This window comes from Lissotriton helveticus, chromosome 8 (assembly GCF_964261635.1).
Source record: "Lissotriton helveticus chromosome 8, aLisHel1.1, whole genome shotgun sequence".
In the NCBI taxonomy this organism is placed as follows: domain Eukaryota; kingdom Metazoa; phylum Chordata; class Amphibia; order Caudata; family Salamandridae; genus Lissotriton; species Lissotriton helveticus.
The window spans coordinates 104,159,463-104,185,654 of record NC_136069.1 but is presented as its reverse complement, the minus strand read 5'-3'; positions in this window follow the sequence as shown (position 1 = coordinate 104,185,654).

Sequence of the window (26,192 nt, the reverse complement as noted above, 5' to 3'; positions counted from 1 at the left end):
TAGGCATATCACACAGAGTAGAAAAAGTAACTTAAAAAGTAATCAGAAAAGGAACATACAAAGTAATCTGTAAAGTAACTAAAGGAATTTCGGCATTTTGACCTACCTGTATTTCAAGCAACTGCATTTGAACCTGCATTCAGTTGTAAAACATTGCATAAGATTTTGCAAAGCATTTCACTTACCTGTACCAGGCCTGGCTTGGTTCTAGAAATAAAATAACTAAATAATATTTTTGATACAAACAAATTGGTCTGAGTTCAGTCTGAGTGTCTGACATCATTTGCTGATTGTGTGTGTACAACAAATGCTTAACACTACCCTCTGTTAAAGCCTTACTGATCACCCACACTACCACAAATAGAGAGTAAGGGGCCATCTATTTTTACCTCTGCCTACCTTTGGGGTTCCATTGGACTCTGTGCACACTATACCTCATTTTGGTATAGTATATACAGAGCCAGCTTCCTACAGTGGTGTCTTACGCAAACGACACACAATTAACCCTGGGAGTAGTTCGCAAAGTTGCACAGTGCGAACAAGCATCAGGCACTGTGCAATCATTGAAAACGACATCTTGCACAGTGCGAGCTGTAGTTTTCTGCCGCTCGAGTAGATTTTTACTCGAGCTGCAGCGTTCTTAACGCGGACTGGTAGTTTCTCATCGCGAACGGTCGCGAGCACACGCGACCACTCGCAATGAGAAACCTGACCTCCCCGCGTTGAGAATCTCGCCGGGAGGTTTATTTTCCACGCTTGCGATCGGCAACTTGATGTTGCTGATCGCGAACAAGGAAAAAGTCTTGCCGGGATGTCATTTTGCTTGCTTGCGGTCGCCAACTTGACGTGGAGGACCGTGAGCAAGCAAAAAATGACCGCTGCACTACACTACGCGTGTTTGCACTGTGCTACGTGCAGTTCACGTAGTTCAAAGTAGCGCAAACATCGCGAGCGCAGTGCTTTGCCCAGGGTTATACACAATTAGTTTTCTCTTTTAAAGAACACTCAGAGGAGGCGTTCCACAACTTCAAGTCCTGCCTAAAAGACATTTCAGCATGGATGCATAAAAACTGCCTGAAATTAAACGCGGATAAAACGGAAGTTCTGTTTTTTAGCCAAGCATCTCTGCCCCCTCCCAGTTTGTGGTGGCCGTCGGAACTGAATCCACCCCACCCCCTTCAGAATCGGCCAGGAGTCTGGGAATTAGGCTAGACAAAGTTCTGTCCTTCTCTTCCCAGATATGTCACATTTCATCCATTTGTTTCTTGAAAATGAAGACTATTTGGAAATTCCTCCGCTTCCTACTGGAGGTACATCGGAAGACTGTAGTGCATGCATTGGTCATGTCACAACTGGACTATTCAAACAACCTATACCTGGGGCTACCAGCATATCTTTTGCGCAGCCTCCACGTTGTGCAAAATTCTGCAGCAAGACTAATTAAGAGGCTATCCAGGTGCCACCATATCTCTCCACACTTGAAGCATCTCCATTGGCTTTCGGTAATAGGGAGAATTGAATTTAAAGCCTTGGCCCTTGTATTTAAGGCCACCTGAGACTTGGGACCAAGATACCTTCAAAAAAGGCTGCAGATATACCAACCAACTCGAGCCCTGAGATCCAACAACCCTCTTACAACACATGAAAGTCCCTCTGTCCCGGAAAGCACGACTGGGTGGCAGATCCTTTGTGGTGCAGGCCTTCATACGCTGGAATTACCTCCCATTCCATCTGCGCCTGTTGAGAATTCCGGAGAGCATGAAAGACCTGGCTCTTCAGGCAAGTAACTGCTGCCCCTCCCTGGGGCGGCTCTAGACTCATGGCGGCCCTGGGCAGGGAGCTTAGGTTGGGGGCCCCGGAAGAGGGGTTCTGGGCGGGGCGGAGCGCGGATGCCAGTGAAGAGGGGGGGGGGGGAGGTGGTCAGGGTGTATGGAATTGGAACAGAGCCGGAGGCCGCCAAATCCCTGCCAGGGGCCGCCATGCAAATATGTATCCATCTTCAGAGGATTATTATATTAAGGATATATATTGGAGTGGTGGCCCCTGGGGTTTGGTGGCCCTGTGCAGGTGCACAGCTTGCACATGCCTAAGGCCGTCCCAGCCTCCCAATCCCCTTCTCATGAGCTTACCGCAAGCGCCGGGCGCTTTAGAAACCATTCATTCAAAAGGAAGGCAGATGGAAGCACAGAGGTGAGCCATTAAAAATAGTATAATATAATTCTTATGTAGTCGGGGTAATATTCAACACAAAAGAAACCACATTTCAATATCTCTAGTTCAGGCACTGTATGTTGGATTGGTCCATTAAGAGAGGAGCCATTTGGCCATCCCTCAAGAGCTGGTTGCCGATACAGTATTTGACACATCTGAGATCAGATATCGACTGGGTAAAAAGCATGAACACTGAAAGCGATGAGGGTGAAGAGCTGTGGAGACAGCCAGATGAAAGAATACAAGAACATATGAACAACAAGAGGCAGCTCCACAGATACAAGCATTGGTACAACCAGTAGATCGGGCTTTAATATGCTAACACATGAAACTACTGGCATCCAAAAATGCTGTATGCATGCGCTGGCGCTTTTCTGAGTTAACAGGTTGGGTCAACAAAGTTAGCAAGTAAGTGCAACATGCAGGATTTCATTTAAGGATAGTGTAGACTAATGTGCACTATAATTAAATAAATTGAGTATGCTCTCTGCATAAGATTATGGAAACCTGCTGGAGGGGAATCAACAGGATCCGGAGATGGAGAAGCTGGATCTGGGATAATAAAATCGGCCCATTCCCTATTCGGATTTGGGACATCCTGTGTATCACGGTCATCATCAGATGAATCATCATAATCATCAGCATCCTGTACATTGACAACGTCTTCTTGGCTTTCTATTGGTTGCGGTTCCGGAGGATGAGCTACTGACGAAGTAGAGGTCAGAGGCAGTGGTGGCATTGATTGTTGATCAATCAATCAACCATTTGTAGAGCGCGCTACATACCCGTGAGGGGAGGGGGGGCCTCTACTGATCGAACAGCCAGGTCTTGAGTAGTGCCGACTAATGTGCACTATAATTAAATACATTGAGTATGTGCAGGATAGCAAGGGCCAAGGTCACACATATGGGATCAGGGAGAAATTGAAAATGAACAGGTGCAGGGGGTGACTCGGCGTGCATTGCATTTAAGTAAGTCAGAAACAAAGCACACAGGTTGTGTGCGCGACCGTGGCAATGCAAGTGTGCATGTGCTCCAACATGAGCAAGGACCACGGGCACCATCTCCCCACAACCCCAACACTTTCTCTTGATCTTCAAAGAGTGAGGTATCACTAATCCATTACCCTGAGGTGGAGGGTGTCAAAGGAGGAATCTAGAGGCCAGCCTGAGAATAGGAGTGGCCCCAAAGAAGCCTCCAAATTATCATTGGGGCTCAGGATGTCGCCTTTTGTTTGGCTGGGACATTTAATACAACTTACAGTTGTTACAAGCACACTAGCTTATTTCTACACTCAAATGAAGTCATTGGTTGTTTGACTCGACTCTGCTTGAAGCACAACCAAAGGAGGAAACTCTGCAATGCAGCAGGATTCCTGTATTAGAGGTGACAGCTGTAGGTGGAAGTGGATATAGAAGCAGGCTGTCAATATGGGCAGGTCTATTTCAGTACAATGAGTAAAAGTGCAAATGAGTAGACACTGCTGATGCGTCTTCAGTGCCAGAGATCCAGTCTCGCCCACCCTCTACAAAATGTCATTTCTGAGCCTGCTTTGGGAAAGAAAACTGGTAGTCAATGATTTAATTAAAGTGAAAAGATAACATGATTACTTTAGGCAAAAAGTTTGAGTTGGTTCTTAGAAATATCCTGTCTTGATGTATTTGGAAGAAAGGATCTTGCTGGGTGAGTGCTAATATTTCACTTAACCTTTCTCAATGAGATAATTACCACTAGAAGGACAAGTTACTTACCTTCGGTAATGCCTTATCCGGTAGAGACATGATCTAGCAGATTCCTTACCTGTGAACTGCCCAGGCATCAGACTGCATCCAGAATATTTTTCTTGAGCAGTACCCCTGCACGCCAGTAGATGGCGCTGGTCCACTCCGCGTGTTGTCGTCGGCGTCATTGTGACGCCTGCGTCGTCTATATGGTTGCCACCTCGGCACACTGACGTCAGTACTTTTCACAAATATCCACGCCTGAGAGCATAGCCATGAAACAACTACAGCACTGAAGGGGAAAGCCCTGATATGAATAAGTGATCTGCAGTGCGGGGCGGGAGGGCGGGAGGCGGGGGGGTCGGTAAGGAATCTGCGGCTAGATCATGTCTCTACCAGAGTCAAAGTAAATTTATTTTAGTTAATAAAAACCTTAATAAGTTACACAACATGATCAGAAGAATGTTAAAAATCACAATCACAGGGTACTGAGAACAGACTTCTTACTGACATTAAAATGTATAATTTTAACAAGTTTCTGTTCAAACTACAGAGGCTACAAATTGTATATAAATGCAAATAGCAGAGTGAACGCCAACCTGTCCGTATTTCTTTACAATTAAAAAGTGTATATTGATGTACTAATGGCCCCTCAAAAATGATAACAGAATTTCTATCGAAATACAGTAGCATTAAATGCCAACCAAAATCTTCAAGCTCACATTTGCTTTGCCTGGTACTCCTCATCAATTCGCAGCATGCCAGATAAAATCTACAGAGTTTTGGGCATGTTTATAGTGAAGCGGAGCCCATACATTTCCGCTTTGTTTCCATGTTATAGTACTAGTGTGTCCATTTAAATTACCTCCAGTTAGCAGCATTATCAATTTGTTTGAAGTGACGCTGTGACCATCTTTTTACTACTTTTTTCCTGGATAAAGGGCAGAAGTGTTCATGCAGAATCACTTAAAGTCAGCAAAATTATCTATTTGTTTTAAGTGACGCAGTGCTCATCCTTTTGCTGCCTTTTCCAGGTTAAAGTGCAGACCTGATAGTGCAAAGTCACTTAAAGTGCATGAGGATTTTGGGTTAAGACTCATATGCTAAAGTGCAATCATGTTTGTGCAAAATCGCCTAAGGATACCTTTTCCTGCCGCAATATTGTTAAAACATTTGTTAAAAGTAACATTGAGGGGGGGCGTGGCTTGCGCGCCGTCACGGAATGGCGGCTCCCGTGTGAGCTCCGGCGAGCACTGGGCTCGGACTCCGTACTAACCTCCTCATTCCCAACTTTGCTGCCAGAATTCGCCGCCCTGATGTAGCGGAACATGGTCCGCTTCCTTTCCTGATGTTTTGAAACGTGCTGAGGCGGCTCCGAGGGTGCTCCGGCTTCTACTTGTCATCTCTCCATCGGGACGCGAGCGGCCGCCATTTTGTGCTGCCGCGCTCGCGTTCCTCACAACTACTACGCTTCACGGAGCCCCATGTGGAGACTGCCTCCAGCTACATTTTATAGCGCTTCAAGGCTCAGGTATGCCATGAATGGACTTTTACTTTCCTGCGCTGGGAATATTTTCACTGCCATGTGACTTTCTTGCTCAGCCTGCTTCTTCCCCTCAGGTGGGACGGCCATTTTAGATCTGTGGAAGTGTCTTGGGAGTCCTACTGTTGTCTTCTGCAGCATTTTGGATATTCCTCCGTGTTTTTTCTGCTGTGTTTTACCTGATAAATGGTTTCAAATTTTGGACTCTTTCTTTTTCCATTACGCTTGTATTAAATATCCTCCATATTCTATTGTGGGGAGCTTGGTCAAGTCTTGCGCTAGACACTATTTGCCCTGTTTGAACTGCCTGTGCGTTCCTTCTACTACACAGTGGCTTTCAGTCAATTCTCCTCTTTGTTGGCTCCTCGCTACTTGCCCACAGGGTCGCATTTTGCTATACTTGGTACCTGGATTCTTCTTATATCCCTGGTTTGCACCTATACCATCACCATGGCTCATGATGCAGGTCACCTAAAATCCTCTCACACAGGTACGAAACCGAAACGTCTCAAAAACGACCCTCCTTCTCCGATTAGTACCTCTGCAAACCCTGTGTTGGACTCCATCTTAGAGGAGGTTCGTGGGCTTCAACCCTTCATGTCTGCTACCAATGCAAAACTCAAACAAATTGAAGACAGATGGGTCGTCATGGAGGAAAAGGTTACGGACTTAGAACAGCGCGTCAGCAACATTCAAGACTTATCAACCAAGATCCCCCTTTTGGAAAAGGAAATCCAACAGCTGAAGATACACGCAGAGGACCTTGAAAATCGTAACAGGAGGAATAACCTACGCGTTTATGGAATTCCGGAGAATCTTGAGGGGCAGGACATGATATCTTTTATTCGCAAGTTTCTTCAGGACCTTCTTGAGCTCCAACCTGCGTCATACCCTCTTAATATCCAAAGAGCTAACCGACTTGGCCGTCCCACCTCCAATCCATCCAAACCTTGTGGGATCATTCTTCTTTTCCTTGAATTTACTGAGCTAATGTCTGCTCTTAAAGCTGCGAGACTTAAACGCCGCCTCACATGGTCAGGCCATAATATCTATATTTCTCAAGATCTGTCCAGTGCAACGAATGCTCGTCGCAAGGAATTCTTGAACCTTCGTTCTCATATGCGGGACATGCACATCCAATACGGCATACTCCATCCTTGTTTGTGTAAAATCACTCATAATGGCCGTACCCGTTCCTTCGATGATCCTCAGAAGCTACGTGAATATCTTCAAAATGTATCTTCTCCTACTATGGACACAAATGATTGATCCTGTTTTATCCATGCTAGTCTTGCTGTCACTTGATGCGCCTCGTGCGATTGTGTTCGCTTCTTGATGTTTTGTTTCTGTTTTCATTTTCTCCATGAGGTTATGTTTTTCGTCTTCTTTTTCTGCCCTCTTGCTCGCCTGTTGCTCCGTGGGGGTTTGTGTTCCCTTCGGCGTATCCTCGTCCTCGATGTCTTGGTCTTTCTTCTCCTCTCAGATCTGGCTTTCTTGCCTTGATCTGTCTCTTTGTTCTCTTCCTTTCTTCCCTTCCTTTCTTCTCCTCTTCATTCTTAGTTTTATCTGGTTCTATTCTCTTTTTTTCAACTCTTCCTTTTATATCTTGGCGCAAGTTTTTTTTCTGTGTTTCTGTTCGATTTCTTTTTCTGTATTTGTTGGCATGCTGTCTTTGTTATGCTCACGTTTGTTTTTTCATGTTGGTTTCCATTTAATGGGCATTTGTTTCATTTGTAGTCTTGTTATTTACATTATCTCCCATTGTAGTTGTCCTCCTGCAGTGTGGTGGTTCCAGATGTCTTCCCTTTCCCGATCCTCTCATCATGTGTAACTTTGTAACGTGGAATGTTCGTGGTTTGGGTCACCCCGTTAAGCGTCAAAAGGTATTGTCCCATTTATCCAAGCTAAATTCTCAAGTTGTATTTCTTCAAGAAACTCACTGTTCTGATGTTGAGTCTTCTAAACTGAAAAGGCAATGGGTGGGACAAGTGGTCTTTTCCCCTGCCATTGAAAAAAAAGGTGGTGTCGCCATTTTATTTCATAAAGGTTTAAATGTCCAAATTCTCTCCACAAAATCAGATGATGAAGGTAGATGGATTATGGCTACCGTTGTTATCCAAAACAAAACTTTGGTCTTATTGAATGTATATGGCCCGGTTCGCCCTGATCCCCAATTTTGGAACTCCATCAAAATTCTCCTTTCCTCCATTGATTGCCCTAACATTGTCATAGCTGTTGATTTTAACCAATGGTTGGACCCCTTCTCTGACAGACTCTCTACGAGCAAATTTCACCCTGATAAGACGCATAAATGTTTCCAATCGGCTATGACTTCCAGACCTCTTTTTGATGCCTGGAAAACTTGTAATCCTGATTCTCTTGAATACACCTTCTATTCTAATGTCCACCATACCAGATCTAGGATTGACTATGTTCTTGTCAGTAAATCCCTTCTCCCTACACTTCAGAAGTCTGACATTGGCTCTATTTTTATCTCAGATCATGCTCCCGTTTATGTCACACTTGATCTTGCCCTCACCTCCTCTACCTTTAGCCGCTGGAAATTTAATGCTTTCCTTTTGTCTGATGCTGTTTTTGTTGAAGAGGTTAAAAAGTTTATAGCTGAGTTTTTTACTTTTAATGTCCCGACTGATACCTCTACTTCTAACAATTGGGATGCTTTTAAAGCAGCACTACGGGCCTTTACGATTTCTTATGTTTCTAAGAAAAGGAAAACCAATAGACTTAAATACACTGCTCAACTTACCACAATCAAACATTTAGAACACCCTTACTTTTCCTCTAAAGACCCTAATGCTCTTCTTAACCTGATTAAAGCTAAATCCGACTTGAATAAAATTGCAACTGTTGAGGCCTGCAATACCCTGTTGAAAATTAAATCTAAATTTCATGGGGGTCAGAACAAGGCTGGCAAAATGTTAGCGAATTATCTTAAAATCAAGTCTGAACGCAAATCTGTTGGTCCCATCCTTAATGAGTCATCTAACAAACTTGTCTCATCTGATGCAGACATTGCTGATGTTTTCCATAATTATTACCAATCCCTGTACACGGATGACACTCACCCTACTGAACTTGACTTATCCTCTTTTTTTGGTAACCTCCCTCCTCCTCCTTCGCTCCCTGATGAATTTGCTCAACTGGAGGTGGACATCTCCTCTCAGGAGATCCTTAAAGCTATCAATTCCCTGAAAAAATTCTGACAAGGACCACTCCTTTTGTAAGAATTTCCGTCCCATTTCCCTGATAAACTATGACTGTAAACTTTTTGCCAAAATCCTTGCTTCCCGACTGGAATCCATCATCCCCCTATTGATTAAAACTGACCAGGTAGGATTTGTAAAGGGTAGGCTTGCTTCAGATAATGCTCGCATGTTTGCAAATGTTATTTCTCATGGTAAACATTATGGTTCCCCCCTCGCAGCTTTGTCATTGGATGCGGAGAAAGCCTTCGATCGTATTAATTGGCAATTCATGTTCCGTACCTTGAAGTGGTTTGGACCCTCTTTTATTTCCCTGGTTAAACTTCTTTATTCAGCTCCCCGGGCTAGTATTTTTGTAAATAATCAATTCTCCAAATTCTTTCCCTTATCCAGGGGTACAAGACAAGGTTGTCCGCTCTCCCCCTTACTGTTTATTCTTTGCCTTGAGCCCTTTTTGGAAAGAATTCGCTCCAATCCTTTAATTGAGGGTTTTAAATCCTCGGCCATCGAGACGAAGATTTCTGCCTATGCGGATGACATCTTGGTCTATATGGCTAATCCAGAATCATCTCTCCCACCATTTTTGAATGAAGTTAGTTTATACTCCGCTGTTTCTGGGTATAAGCTTAATTTATCCAAAACAGAGGTCCTTCCCTTAAACTCCTCCTGTTTCCATTACATGTTTGCATCCACTGATTTTGCTTGGTGTCCTTCCAAACTCAAATATCTAGGTATATGGTTTTCCTCATCGCTTGTCGATACTCTTAAACTCACATTTGCCTCTCTCACTAAGAAAATTGAGTCTCTTCTTCAGACATGGTCCCCATTATTTTGATCATGGTGGGGCAGATTAGACACCATCAAAATGATGATCACGCCTCATGTACTGTACACTGTCTCCACGCTCCCCATGAAAATTCCGAACTCGTATTTTATTAAGTTGAATTCCATTTGCTCAAAGTTTTTATGGAACAATAAGCATCCCCGCATAGCTTTATTCAAATTGATACGCCCTAAGAATGAAGGTGGGGTTCGATTCCCGGATTTTAAAACTTACCACACTGCCTTCCTTATTAAACAATCCTTTTCCTTAGCTTTTGATTTCTCTAATACTCCTGTCCCTAAATGGATTACACTTGAGCGCTCATTACTGAAGGATTTTCCTTTTCAACACACAGTTTTTATGTCCAATTGTTCCTTCCTGACTAAGCATCCTATATTAAAATACTCCCAAGTATTATTACATAATACGTTTGCCAAAGACTTGTCCTCTCTACAAAGTTTTTTGTTATCTAGCGTATGGTATAATAGACATCTTAAGTACAAGGGCAAATCTTTCTACTACAAGCACTGGAAAGAAAAGAATGTTGTATTTGTTCACCAATTTTTCTCTAATAATTCCATTGCTCCTTTTTCGGAACTGCAAGATTTGTTTAACCTTCCTGCAGCTTACGTCAAAGAATACAATATTATTGTTACTGCTTTATCGTCTCACTTGTTAACCCTTCCTGCATTTGATACTCTCCCTTCTTTATCTCCTCCCTCCCCTTTGTATCCCTTATTTTCCCTGCAACAACCTAAAGCTGCCCTAGTTTATAAATTATTATTGTCAAATGCTCAGGTTAGGCCTAAATCTATTACTGAAAATGCATGGGAACTTGACTTATCTATTTCTCTACCTGTTGATGTATGGGACCGTTTATGGACTAAATTGTTTAAGATTTCAGTTGCTGCTCGTATTACACAATCATTATTTTTTATTTACCATAGAGTTATTACTCCTGTGAGTATTGCTAAGTTTTCTCCATCCTCCAATGATCTTTGTTGGTCCTGTGTTTTGCACACTGGTACACTCAAACATCAACTGTTTGATTGCCCCTCAGTTTTTCGTTTTTGGAATCTCGTTTGGAATATTTGCATGCGCATGTTCCATTTTTCTGTTCCATTATCGTTTACTACTGTATTTTTAGGTTCTGACTACGATGGCCTTGATATTCTTCCATCCAGTGCAAAATTACTTGACTTGTTTATTGCTCTTGCTTTCATAGTTATTCTGTCTTGTTGGAAAGATAACTCCACACTATCTGTTCACACTTGGTGGAATTTCATATGTGATGAACATCGAATTGCCATTGCCTCCTCTTCTATACCCTTGAAAATCAAATCTGATCTTCTCTGGCTTCCCCTATCTACCTATTTATCTTCTCTTTCCTCCGTCTAATTCTTGTACCCTCCTCTCTTCTCTTTCTTTCTACCTTTCCCTTCTCTTCTCTTCCTACTTCTCTCTTTCCTTTCTAGCTTTCTTTTCTAATTTCCGTTCTCCCTTCCACCCCTCTCATTCCTAAATGTTTTATTCTTTATAGTCATTTTATATCATCTTTATTACCTTATTTGATTGATATTTGTGACTTGTTATACTTATCTTGTATGTTCTTAAAACAAAATAAAAATTTCTTAAAATGAAAAAAAAGTAACATTGAGCCATTCAATTCCCAAGGTACATCTAAAAGATGAAATTTCTGCCACCCTTGATTTTAAACTGTGTTGTATTTTTTATGTCAATTGTATATGGAGAAAATTAAAACACTGTTCATGTAATGTCATCAAATTGATGTCTTTTTAAACAAATAATCGTTTCACGATGAATGTTAGATCTGTTTTTTATAATTAAAAACAATTTATTATATATGGTAGTTACACTGAACTATTTTCTTGTATTTTACTTGTTCCATTGTGATAGACTGCTTATTGTCTAGGAACTTTATTTTCGATTGCATATTTGCCCTGTCCTAGGAATTGTATTTCTACTATACAGGGGGTCCTTGAAATTCACACTACATAAAAATGCAAACATAAAATCAGGTTGAATGGTTGACAAACTACGTGGCGATCATCAACCTTTGATGACAATATCTGATCCGCTTTGAGAAAGTTCTATGAGGGCGCACTTTCTGGGTTTCACCTTTCATACAAAAAAGTAAGGCATACCGACATGTTCTAATGCCATGCAGATTGACGATTCTTTTCAATATTATCTTCGGTTCATTTAGGTGCATGGGACAGATGATAAAATGTGAGAGGGGCTCTCTTCGTGTAAATGGCAGTCTACACTTTGTAATGTCTGCTTTCGGTTGCCATTTAGGGATGTATTCCAATGTTTGACATAAACCAAATCGCAGATGAAGTAGCTTCTTTTTATCGAAAGATCTAGGGAATGTTGAATAGGTCTGTGGACGAGGTTGCTTATAAGAATCGATGATTGTCAATGCATGACTTCTTTTGCTGAACTCCTCTTTGTCTATGCCTTATACTTTCTAGTGTGTTCATTAATTATGTTATGTTAAAATAATTTATAAAGCGCACGTTCGCCAGCGGTTTCTTGGCGCTAGGCAGAGTCAATCAGTTACCGTGACAATACATAAACTTTCAAATACAGGCCTGGACAAATAACCAAGTTTTAAGAGACTTTCTAAACTGGGTGTAAGAAGTAGACAGTCGCAATTCAGGAGAAAGAGTTCCAAAATTGTGGAGCCAGAAATGAAAATCTTACAGCTTCTTGTTTTTTGCGTTTGTATGGACAGGGAGTCAGTCTTAAAGGAGCTGTGAGGAAATGACAGATTCCCCAACTCTTTTGCTTTCAGGTATTTCAGTGCTGCGTCGAAGGCCCAGACACAGTTATTTGAATTTGATTGAGTACCAATTTGAAATTCTTTGCACAACAGAGGGAGTAAAGTGGCTTCGCCAGAAGACCTTAGAAGTGACATATTTAAGCAAATAACTGTTTTGTGTTAGTTCTTGATTATTCAAGCTAAATCAAGTCAATTCTGAAAAGGCGACACATTTTGGAGAAAATGGAACAGAAGACGGACAACCTTATTTTGTGCAGAGTTAAGAAAATCCCCAAACTTTCCTGGGATGGCTTCTGGATCATAGCAAAGTGTTAGAATAAACTTGCCTTTTAATTGCTTTAATTGCAGGAAGGTTGGACTTTGTAATTTTTAATGTATTAATTGAAAAGTTGAGATCAGGGAAGCAATTCTTGGTTTCAGTGGGTTTCGATGGAGTTGATGTAATAGCTGATCTTGTAGCCAAACGCCAAGATATTTATATGACAAGCCTTGAAGAATTGACTGCCCACCGAAAGACCAACTCCCCTTCTTGTTTATTTGTCTTCCAAAGACGACGGCCTGAGTTTTTGTGAGGTTAATAGCCATTTTGTGTTTGGTGCAGTAAAGGTTAAAGTGGTTAAGTAACCTTTGAAGCTCAATCCCAGACAGATTCATCAGGACTAAGTTACTGGCATATTTTCGTGAGGTCACTTTGAGAAGCCAGGCTTGGAGAGTAAGTGTTGGCTGTGTCTAGGTCTATACTTCGATCTGCCAGAAAGAGGTTAAAAAGAATTAGCGGCCAAGACACAGCCTTGCTTCAAGCCTCTCTTTATTGGGAGTTGGACTGTCAAGCCATTATTTTGACCAAGTTTGACCTGAGCCTAGTTATTGGAATATAAAAGCTGGATTGCATGTAATAGGTTTGTGGGAATATTCCAATCAAGCAACTTTTTCGATAGCAGAATTCGGGTAACGTGATCGAAAGCTTAGGAAAAATCAACAAAGCATGGATATAAAAGTTGTTTTATAGACGTGCCTTTGTCCGCAATCATAGTAAACACTACCAGGTTGTCAGTAGAGCTAGATTTTGGTCTAACACCTGTTAGGTTGAATGGGATTAGGTTTTTACTTTCACACCATACTTACAGTTTAGCCAGTATCAAGGCTGTAAATGTTTTGGAATCTGTGTTCATTAGAGCGATCATGTGATAGCTATCTGGAGAAGATTAGGAGCCTTTCTTATATTTTGGCTGGAACATGGAGCCATGCCATGATTCCGGGATTTCTCCTGCTGCTAGACAAAACTTAAACAAGGTATGAAAGCGACTGCTCCAGAACTCCTGTTCTTTAAATATAGCCCGAGGGATGCCATTTTATAATTTTGACTTGAGCAGAAGTTAAAGGTATATCACATTGACCATTAGTAATGGGGGGGACGGGGGAGGGCGGGAGGGGCGCTAGCGAGCCCACGACGAGATGGCCGCACTCTAGTGCAGCTCTGGCAGTCGGGACACTAATCCGTCAAGTATCCGGGCATAAATGCGGCATCCTCAGCTGTGAGATGGGAGGGGTAACTCTGCAGGCATACCTCGGCACCCCCGTGTGAAGCTGGTCCATGGGGCAACTGTATACGTGAAAAAAAAGAACAGCAGCAAGAAAATGACGAGGCCGCTCAAGATAGCGACAGAGGCCCGCAGTGAAGCTGTCTGGAGAAACTGGACCTGTTCGGTCGGGCTGCGGTGGTGCTGACGGCCTGGGCTGTGGTTGGTTCCCCAAACGCCGGTTCCTATCCCCAACTTCTAGCGTTGCCCAGGGGCATCCCATGGGCCATAGTGACTGTATCCTGCTTGGTGGCACTGGGGCACCAGGGCTGGCCGTGCGGTGCGAACCCCATCAATCCCCGAACATGCTAGCTGGAGAAAGGGTGTTGCTGAGTTTGCCGCTTTTGGAGAGGTCTCCGCTCAGGAGGACACCGACGGCGGGCACCTGGACTCTGGGCTGCGGTCCTGGGACAATACGAGGAAACGCTGTACTCCTCCCCAGCAAGCGCGGGGTCCAGGGCCTTACAGCGGGCATTGCAGATGCTACGCCTCCCAGCACCAACACGCAGAACTGGAGACTGAGGTGTGGTGTTGACCATCTACGAGGGGAAATCGTCAGTCTTGCCTTGAGACCCCGAGTGCCGGTGGACCAAGAGTACCCGTGTAGGGCTTGCCCCCCTAACCTGACTCCATACAGCGGACCAGAGTTGAAAACAACGGTGAGTCATTCACTGACAGCTAGCCCGCACTCGTTTTCCCGCCGCTGCCTGCGGCCCCGCCCCCCCCCCCCGCCAGCCGATAGGATCCCACGCTCCCACCTCCCAGCGGACCCTCCCTCCCGGCTCCCTTCTTATGACGCCCCCAGAGCGACCGCGCAGCGGACGCGCGCAGCGGGAGCACCGAATGAGCGCCGAAGGTGCGCCAAAGGTAAGCCCGTCTGCGCCTGGCCCGCGCCAATCGCCCGGACCCCTGGCCCTCACGCCCGCCGATGCAAGACGACCCGACTGACCTACGACGCCGCCACTCTCAACGCACTCAATGCCGGCCGAACCCACGCCTGCTGCCGAGCCACCCCGAGACGCACCCACGGACCCTTCACCTGCTGCACCTGCAAGTTCACCTGCCTCCGAACCGCACCCGCCAAGACCAACACCAGCAGCAACCACCTCAAGTGCATCCTGCTCAACACCCGCTCCGTCCACAGACACGCCGTGGAACTCTGGAACCTCCTCGACGCTACTTCACCGGAAGTCACCTTCCTCACGGAGACCTGGATGAATGCCTCCTCTGCACCCGACATCGCCATCGCCATCCCGGACGGGTACAAGATCATCAGAAAGGACCGCATCAACCAGACCGGAGGAGGCATCGCCATCATCCACCGGAACACCATCCGCATCATTACCGACGCCAACGACTCCTTCGCCACAGCCGAACATCTCCACTTCCAGATTCACACCGACCCTAAGACGACCCTCAGAGGCACCCTCGTCTACAGACCCCCGGGACCACGCACCCGATTCAGCGAAGACATCGCGGACTTCATCAGCCCACACGCCCTCCCCTCCGCCAACTACATCCTCCTTGGGGACCTCAACTTCCACCTGGAGAACAACAAGGACCGCAACACCGTCACCCTGCTGGACAACCTCGCCAACCTCGGACTCAAGCAACTGGTCAACACCCCCACCCACTACGCCGACCACACGCTTGATCCCGTCTTCTCATCTAGCAAGCACATCACCTTCAGCTACTCCACCGTACTTCACTGGAACGACCACAGCTGCGTCCACTTCAGCTTCAGAAAAACCACAACCCACCACCACCCGCAACAGGTTCCTCACAGGAATTGGAGCAAGATCACCGCGGACCAGCTCACCACCTCCCTCAGCCAGCGCCCACCCGCCAACACAACGGACCCCAACGAAGCAGCCCGCAACTTCACACAGTGGCTGACCGCCTGCGCCGACGACCTCGCGCCACTAAAGAACCCTCCCAGCAGACCCAGAAGCAAGAAGGCATCCTGGTTCACCGACGAACTCAAGGACTCCAAGAAGACATGCCGCACCCTCGAGAAAGCCTGGCTCCTTGACCGGACCACCGACTTTATGACCGCCCTCAAACACGCTACCCGCAAGCACCACCAGCTCATCCGCACCACCAAGAAGAAATCACTGAAGGAACGACTGGACAACAACGCCCACGACAGCAAAGAGCTCTTCACCATCGTCAAGGAGTTCTCCAACCCCAGCACCGGCACCAACGACATCACTCCGTCACAAGACCTCTGCAACTCCCTCGCCTCGTTCTTCCACCGTGAGATCGCCGACATCCACAACAGCTTCGGCGCACCACCCACGCACCCAACCGTCGAACCAACGCCCCCCACCGCCACCCTCCGCACCTGGACCACGGTGACCACCGAAGACACAGCCCGCACGATGAACACCATCCACTCCGGATCACCGACCGACCCCTGCCCACACCACGTCTTCAACAAGGCCGACTCCCCCATCGCACCCCAACTCCGGAACATCATCAACACCTCATTCAACACCGCCACCTTCCTGGAGAGCTGGAAGCACGCCGAGATCAGCGCCCTCCTGAAGAAACCTACAGCGGACCCCACCGACCTCAAGAACTTCCGCCCCATCTCGCTCCTCCCTTTTCCTGCTAAAGTCATCGAGAAGACCGTCAAAAGACAGCTGACCGCCTTCCTCGAGACAAACGGATCTCTCGACCCCTCGCAATCCGGATTCAGAGCCAACCACAGCACCGAGACCGCCCTCATCGCAGCCACCGACGACATCCGGACCCTGCTCGACAAAGGGGAAACAGTGGCCCTCATCCTCCTGGACCTCTCCGCGGCGTTCGACACGGTCTGCCACCGCACCCTAGTCCAGCGCCTCAGCAGCATCGGTATCCAAGAGAAGGCACTGGAGTGAATCATCTCGTTCCTCGCCGGAAGAACACAAAGAGTCCGCCTCCCCCCGTTTCGCTCCGAGGCCACCGAAGTCATCTGCGGCGTCCCGCAAGGATCTTCACTCAGCCCCACTCTCTTCAACGTCTACATGAGACTGCTTGCAGCCATCGCACGCCAGCACAACCTCAACATCATCTCTTACGCCGACGACACACAGCTGATCCTCTCCCTCACCAGAGACCCCGACACCGCCAGAACCTGCCTACACGAAGGGATGAAAGACGTCGCCGAGTGGATGAAGGACAGCCGCCTGAAACTGAACTCGGACAAGACGGAAGTCCTCATCCTGGGATCTTCGCCCTCCGCCTGGGACGACTCCTGGTGGCCCCCAGCCCTGGGCACCGCACCCAAGCCAACCGACCACACACGCAACCTGGGCTTCATCCTGGACCCCTCCCTCTCGATGACCAGACAAGTCAACGCCGTCTCCTCATCGTGTTTCAACACCCTGCGTATGGTTCGCAAAATCTTCCGCTGGATCCCGACCGAGACCAGGAAGACTGTCACCCATGCACTCGTCACCAGCCGACTGGACTACGGAAACGCCCTCTATGCCGGAACCACAGCCAAGCTACAGAAAAGACTCCAGCGCATCCAGAACGCCTCCGCCCGACTCATCCTAGATGTCCCCCGACGCAGCCACATCTCCAGCCACCTGAGGAACCTGCACTGGCTCCCCGTCGACAAGAGGATCACGTTCTGGCTCCTCACCCACGCACACAAGTCTCTCCACGACCTGGGCCCCAAGTACCTCAACGACCGCCTGACCTTCTACACGCCCACCCGCCAGCTACGGTCCACCAGCCTCGCCCTCGCAGCCGTACCACGCATCCGAAGAACAACCGCCGGAAGATCCTTCTCTTACCTGGCTGCCAAGAAGTGGAACTCCCTCCCCACCCACCTTCGGCTGACCCAGGACCATCTCGCCATCAGGAAACAACTCAAGACCTGGCTATTCGAGCAGTAGCACACCCCCTCTCCCAAGCGCCTTGAGACCCTCCCGGGTGAGTAGTGCGCTATACAAATGGTTGATTGATTGATTGATTGAGAGAGGTGCAAAGACATCCTACTAACGGCGTGGGCGGTGTTGAACAAGTGCACCCCATGGGGAAAACAGACAGACCGTAGTCCTGCCTCACCTCGGAGTTGAAAAAGGTGCCTAAAAAAACCACAACAGACTCACTCCGATTCTGAGCAGGAGCCCCTCCGCAGGCTGAGAAGACCTGAAGGCTACTTTGTTGGCTATGCAGCAGAGCATGCAGTCAATAGATGGCAAAATTGAGGTCTTGAACGCATCCATGGACAGCTGAAGATGACATTTAAGAGCTCACCCGTAAACAACTGAACATGGAAAAAATTCTAGTCATTATCCAAGCAAAGAACAAGAATTTGGAGACGCGTTCACAGCGTAATAATCTACGGATAATGGGTATCCCGGAATCCACAAATACAGGCCGCCGAGAAAAATATGTGGAGGGAACGCTGAAAGACAATGTAGGTGAAGAGCTGTCAGCGGTACTAATAGTGGAGCGAGCTCATAGATCTCTGCCGGCTCGCCGCCCTCCCCTCCCCCCAAAAGCAATTATTGCAAAACTTTTGAACTACAGGCACTGCGATGCAGTGCTGCACCGCTATTGTGAAAAAGGAGCCATGCACAATCAGGGAAATGAAGTGTCCTTCTACCCTGATTTTACAGTGGCAGTGCAGGCGCTGAGAAGAGAGTTCGCCCCAGCGAAGAAAAAACTGCAGGCCTTGGGCCTAAAATACGCTATGCAGCCTATGTTGAACCCAGCTTATTTGAAAACAGAACAAGGTGGGCGTCACACTATACTTGTCTCCCCCAACACAGCTATGGATTTCATCAAGGGTGTGGAGTGTCCCCAACATGCATCCCCAAATGGTGAGGCAGCCGCAGCTGACACCGGAGAATAACGGCTGAGACTTTAAACAATTAAAACTTGAAACCACAATGCCTCCTGAGGTTTGATTTGGTACTAGGGGTCCTATGGTGTTAACCAGTACCTGCACAAGTATACCAAGACAGTAATAAGCTGTAAATGCTCATTGTGGCTAACTGAAGAGACAACGTATAGATCATCTGGCCTGGCATATCAAACAGGTGAGATGGGCACACCGGGAGGGTCTGGCGGATTTAGAACTCATAGATATATGGCGGACCCATCATCCAAAGAACAGAGTAGGAACGTTTATCTCGATGGTACACAATATGTGGCCAATCAGGGATTTGTAAATCGCACTACTCACTCGCGAGGGTCTAAAGCCATTTGAGGCGGGGTTTTCGCGCAGCTTCGTCTCAAACGAAGAGCCAGGTCTTGAGGCTCTTCCTGAAAGATTGCAGTGTGGGGGTTTGTCTGATGCGGAGTTCACTCCAGATCTTGGCTGCGATGTAGAAGGGTCACCCCTGCTCTGGCTCTGCGGATAGGGCAGATCGGAGGCTTCTGTTGGGTGTGTAGAAAGAGATTTTTTCATTGAGGTATTGGGGTCCGATGTTGTGGAGGTATTTGTAGGCGCGAGTGAGAAGCAGGAAGGTCACTTTTCGACAGGAAGCCAGTGGAGATCTTGTCGGTGTTGGGTGATGTGGTGGTGTTGTGGGATGCCGAGGACAAGTCTAGCTGCCAGGTTCTGGGTAGTCTGGAGTTTGAGGAGTAGAGATTTGTTTATTCTGGGGTAGTGGGCATTTCCATAGTCCAGTCTGCTAGTTATGAGTGCATGTGTGACGATCCTTCTGGATTGGGTGGGATCCATTCGAAGGTCATGCGGAGGGTGTTGAACCATGTGGAGGATATGACGTTGATCTGTTGGTGCATGGTGAGGTAGGAGTCGAGTATGATGCCGAGGTTACGTGCGTGGTCTGTGGGTGCAGAAGGATTGCCAAGGGTGGAGGGCCACCAGGTGTCCCATGCTGAGGGGGTGGATCAGAGGACGAGGACTTTCGTCGACTCTTACTGACCGTTGTCATTAATCAACACTGATGTAAAAATACTAGCAAAAATAATTGCGTCCCGTCTCCAACCATTGCTGCCGTCACCGGTACTGCCAGACCAGGCGGGATTTATCCCCACTAGATCCATTGCACATACTCTTTGCACCCTCTTTGACCTTCTACACCAGCTGAACCCTGCGCTGCCAGCTGCGGCTGCTTTCCTGTATGACGCTAAGGCATACAATTCTATACACTAGTCGTACATGTTCACTGTACTGGCCCGTATGGGGATGCCATTAGCATTTCTGCGCTGGATTAGGCAGCTGTATACAAACCCGGCTGTATGCGTTCAACATAAATGGAGTGACCTCCAACCCCATGCAAATACACAGAGGTATGAGGCAGGGCTTCCCGCTTTCCCCTATCTTATTTGCTTTGGCATTGGAGCCCCTGGCTTACATTATCAGTCAGAAACACTCATCTATGGCTCTGCACTTTTGTCAACACCCTCTGGCCATATTGCTGTATGCCGATGACATGGTAGTGTACATGAGGGAACCTCGAGTAAACCTGGACCCAGCAGTGCAGGACTATGTCAAATACGAATGGCTCTCTGGGTTAAGTATAAATTGGACCAAATCGGTTGTCTTACAGCTGACCCCTGCTACGACTCCACACGCGTCAGAGTATCCACTCGAATGGTGCACAGAACCTCTAAAATACCTGGGGATTTGGGTGCATCGCGACCCAGAAGTAGTTATACACCAGAACTTTGGCACAGGCGTAACAAAACTGACACCAGATAAACCGCTGGATTCAACTGCCCCACTAACTAGCAGACAGGCTAGCAATTATAAAGATGGTCATGCCGCCAAAGTTTTAAACATTTTTACCAACATCCCCATCCCATTAACACAGGACTTTTTCAAAACACTGCAATCCTACTTGACGATTCTTGCATGGGCTGGCAAACAGTCTAGAATAGGAAAGCAGATGCTCACAAGTCCTTATCTTCAAGGAGGGTTCGCTGCATCGGATTTCTATACATACTACCTGTGCGCTCAGGCCCTTTTCGCTCATTACTGGTACCACACCCAAAGATACATACCACACACCACTGTAGAATATGAGGAGTCTCACCCAACCGCCCTTAGCGTGATGGTGCCGCATGTGTGGTCATTCAACAATCATAAATCCTTCAGCCCGGTGCATACCACAATTAGAGCATGGCAAAAACTCAGAAGTAGAGCAAACAAAATGCCACTATACGCTGCATTGTTACCACTAACATACCACCCATCCCTGTCAGTCACTGGGGAGGCAGAGGCACTAATTACTTTGCAGGAGGACGGGGTGAAAACCATGGGGGACGCTTTCCCTGCAGGTACCTTTCCAACACTCACAGAATTTGTAGGGAGGGGTAGCAATGCACCCCGTTGCAGAGCTTTGCGTACTACAGGCTACGCTCGGCAGTTGAGGCGATATACCCATGCTTTCCCCAAGAACCGCCTACGCAGACCTCACTACAGACCCTGGTCTCATATACTGATCAGAAAAACATCATCACCAAACTTGACAGTGTGAGGGGGGGGTCCCATGGACAAGGATAAAGCGAGGTGGGGTGCAATCATAGATGCCCCAATGACGTAGGCAGACTGGGGGTTCGGCTGTATCTTACTTGATAGGCTTACACCCAACTGCAACCTCAAAATACTACACTTCAAATACTTGCAACAGGCCTACTACACCCCTCCTCCAGCTTCAAAAATATGGGCTGCGTACGGAGTCAGCATGAGTGTGATGTGGGGTTGCCGAGGTGGACTTTCTGCACCTGGCATGGGCCTGTGGGCTGGTGTTTCGATACTGGAAGCAGGGCAATCAGACCCTGTCCAAAATGGTAGGAAAACAAAAAGGACTGCAACCCCTCAACCTGTCTGCAAGGCCTCATTAAATCGCTCCCACCGGCAATACACATATTGGTAGCAGTGTCACTGCTAATGGCTAAATGTAGGATATCCATTTTGGGGAGGGAGGAGAGTACCACGACATATTGGCTGGCTACACGACCTAGCATATTGCAAGGCACAACTGGAATCATACGCTGAAGCGCTACCTCTGGCATCCAGACCAAAAGACTTTAGGGCCCCATATGCAGACAACATGCTGTCCACCTGCAAGGACTAAATGCTGCCCCAGATTGTGCTTAATGAGCGGTGGTTCGGGGGGTAGGCAGGAGGCCAACAGAAAGCAATGTATATGATTTATTCATGGGCTGGGTGGGGATGTAATTTCAGAGCCTCAGTTCTGTTTCAGCTTTGTTGATTTCTTGTACAGGCTTTGCCTGTGATGTATATAAAAAGACTATTAGTAATGTTGGGTCCGTGCGTGTCTTGTAGGTCACATAGGGAGCTTATATGAGACTTCCATGCTTCTTCTGTTACATTATTGCCTACTGACCCCGTAGGAGGTCTGTCTAAACGACTTATAGTGGATTTTGAATTATTTTCACAGGCTTGCACTATGACAATCCAATCATGATCAGTTTGAGCCCTTTTCGCTTCGCAGACTGCTTTTTTTAAGAGTTTCATAGTTGTTGAAGTTTTATTTGTGCCTGGGGATCAGGATGGAAATTGATGGATTTCATTTCCTTATCCAGTGCCCTTTGTTGTTGTTAGGATTGTAGGTTGACTATTTGTTTTAAGAGTAACTTTGAATTCGTCTTGACTTGCACCATGCCATAACTGGGTCTTGAGTATCCCAATTAACTGGTAAACCAGACCTCATAGTGGGTTGCTGAGAGTTTATTCCATCAGAATATTTTTCCAGTTGGCACAGCTCTTTTAGAGAGGGTGACAGAATATATATACCTGGGAATATGGTTTATGAGTAATTTGAAATGGTCCACCCAACTAGAGGCTTTAAAAATGAAGGCACTGGTTACCGTGAAGGGTCTAAAAAGATTCAACAGCGTTTATGGTGAAATGTCAGATGGGCCGTTAATAAAGGCCTACTTAGCAATGATTCCTGCACAATTTTTATATGGGGCAGAGGTACTTCTTTTAAGTGGGAAAACATGTTGGGATAAAGAAGAGGGCAATATACTGAAAAGCTTGTTCTCGCTACCAAAGGCATCAGTGGTACAGGCGGCAAGAATTGAGCTGAGACTCACCTCTTGGGTAGTAACCGCTAGCATGGCCCTGATACGCTTTTGGCAGCGCCTAGGGGCAGGGGAGTTACAAAAGATCTCCCAGTGGTGTAGAGGTAAAATTGCCATTAGTGAACTGTCATGGGCAAAAGAAACAAGAGCCTCTTTGAAGAAAGAGTATGGAAGGCTGGGACTAAAGTTATGCCCGCAGCTAGGTCATGCAATAATAGGCAAAAAAGATCTAAAGTCTCAAGGAGCCGACATTTCCCGAACAGGCGATCGAAAATACCTCTTACGGAAAACATCGGTGGCCCACATGATACAGGTGTGGGAATCAGAAGTTCAACAGTATCCCTATTTAGATAGGTTACCTAATTACCACCGAAGACGTGAGGTACTAAAAGTGAGAATGGGAATAAACCCCTGTTACAGAAATAATAGGGTCAAAAACCGCATGATAAATAGCGATGGTAAATGTACTTGTATGTTAGGTACCCACTGCGATATTTTACATATTTTATTGGACTGTAGGTCGATTATAGATATACGGAAAGAGATTTTATGCCAGATATTAAAAAAATATATAGAATCATGAATAGGATGCAAGGTGTTAATCTTCTAGTGGAATTGAAAGAGTTAGATGCTGTCTGCGCTGTGGGGAAATTTATGAGTAAAATTAGGGTGTTTCTCCAGGGCATAGAGTAACAGGTGCATCAGATACTGAGTAAAATATGAGTGATTTTAAAGACTAATAGTAATGTAATGTATTTTAGAAGGATGGTGTTTATATGATTGAAACCACTGTGATATTAATATTTTTAAGAAGAATTCTGATCGACACTCAAAGGAGCTGGGTTATTTTTATGCAAGGATTAGGAGCTGCTTTGGTTTTTAATAATATTTTATGTTATGTGTGTTTGATAAAGGTTTATAATATGTAAAGAGTATACTTTTATGGTTGTAACAACCCAAATAAAGTTTTTATTGACTGACTGATAGTTGGTGCCGGGATCTTGAAAGCCAATTGGTTTATAAACCAGACACTTCACATTGTAATTTGTAATCCTGATGGACTGTGAGCAATGGTCGCTCTCACACCTTGCAGTGGTATTGTAAGACAAGATCTAATGGAATAACTTAAGAAATACAAGTGTATAATCCAAGACAGATTCCGTTTTACAAGATTTTGTCACGTCATTGGAATGTCTCCTTGAATGCGACAATTTAGTGCCCAGAGTCCAAGGGCCTCCAATGCTTGCATTAGTTCATGGTCTGGTTTATTGACTGAACCAAATTTGGAGATTTGGATTGGGATTCCCCAATGCATAGTTGTTCTTTTTAGATTACCACTTCTTCTCAGATGAGTAGCCACACAAGTTAAAATCGCCTGCGACAATACGCGGGAGGTCACCATGTGAAATTTCCAGGTCCATAGGGAGATTTTGTACCAATTTTATGTACTTTCATTTTTTGTGCTGCACTGGGGTAAATATATATTTAAAATTTTAACTGGGCTCATAGTGCTTCTAAAATTCCAAATATTTATTATAATGCTTTGAATGAAGGATGCGTTAGTTGAAAGACTAGCATAAGTGAAGCTTTTATCTAATAACACAGATTGACAGTCCCCCTTTTGGAGGTCTATTTTTCTTTGCTTTTTGTGCAGAAGAGGTTTCTACACAGCCTCCTAATGGCTGTTCCACCTCATTCTACATCTCCTGCAGACATATACTATGTCTCTACCAGTTAAGGCGTTACCAAAGGTAAGTAACTTGTCCATCTGACAGAAATCTAGTCGAAGATTCCTCGTCTGTGTACAGATACCCAGGCAATAACATCCCCGGAGGAGGGACTACAGAAGAGTTTAAACCAACAAGTTCTGTAGGACTGTACGGCCAATGAGGCCTTCCCTACAAACCTCATGGTCCAGGGAATAATGCTTGGCAAATGTGTGCAGGGATGCTCACTTAGCCGCCTGGCAGATGTCGAGAACCGGAACACCACGCTGAAGAACCGTGGGGGCTGCCTTAGCACTTGAAGAATGAGCTCTGAGGCCTTCAAGAGCCGGTTTCTTTGCTAGAGTGTAACATATATTTATACAGAGGATGACCAATTGGGGGATGGTCCTCTCCTGCACAGCATGTCCCTTCTTTGCTCCAACATACCCGACAAAGTGTTGATCATTCACCTGGAACTCTTTAGTGCGGCTAAGGTAGAGCGATAACTCTCTTTTTGGGTCCAGATGGTACAGATGTTCTTCCTCAGGATGTGGAGGAGCATAGAAAGTGGGCAAGGTTACAGATTGCCTTGGGTGGAAAGCTTTCCCCACTTTAGGCAAAAAAGAAGCCCTACTGCGGAGCACTACCTTGTCTGGGAAGACGGTCAGGAAAGGAGGCTGATGAGTAAGTGCTTGCTTCTCGCTCACCCTCCAGGCAGAAGTCATTGCCACTAAAAAGGCAGTCAAGCTGGTAAGCAGCCAGAGGGGGACAATTGTGCAGTGGCTCGAAAGGTGCACCCATTTGATAAGTGAGGATCAAGTTATGGTCCCACTGGGGCATGATAAAAGGTTAGGGGAGAAACATTTGTAAGCCCCTTCAGAAATCTATTCACAATAGGAGACTTTAATAGTGACGCTTAGTCTAGCAACCAGAGAAAGGCAGAATGGGCTAAAAGATAACCCTTTACAGTGCCCAGAGCATAGCCCTGCTGGGCAAGAGTTAGGATGAAAAAGAGGATGTCAGACAGTGGGCAAATAGACCGTTCTGTGCAATATTTACGAAATGTGTGCCATCAGCAGGCATAAATCGACTTAGTGGAGGGAGGTCTCGCTGTCAGAATAATTTCGCATTATTAGGGATGAATGTTAAATGTTATTAACTGTCGCTGCTCAATCTCCATGCAAGGAGGCGGAGGGTTGAAAGGTTTCTTTGGAGAACCCTCCCCTGCTGCTGCGACAGAAGATCCTCCCGAAGGGGCAGCTGATCGGAGGATTGATGCTCATCTGTAGAAGCTCGGGAACCCAAACAATCTGTGCCCAGTCTGGAGCCACAAGAATGGCTTGGGCCCGGGCGCTCCTGATCTTCTTGAGCATTCTGGATAGGAGTGGTATGGGCGGAAAGGCGTATAGGAGGTCTGAGCATCACTTGAGACGAAAAGTTTTGCAGAGCGAGAAACCCTTTGGAAACTCAAATGTGTAAAACTGCAGACATTGCACATTCTCTTCAGAGGCGAAAAGATCTAACTAAGGCTCTCCCCACTGCTGAAAGGCTTTG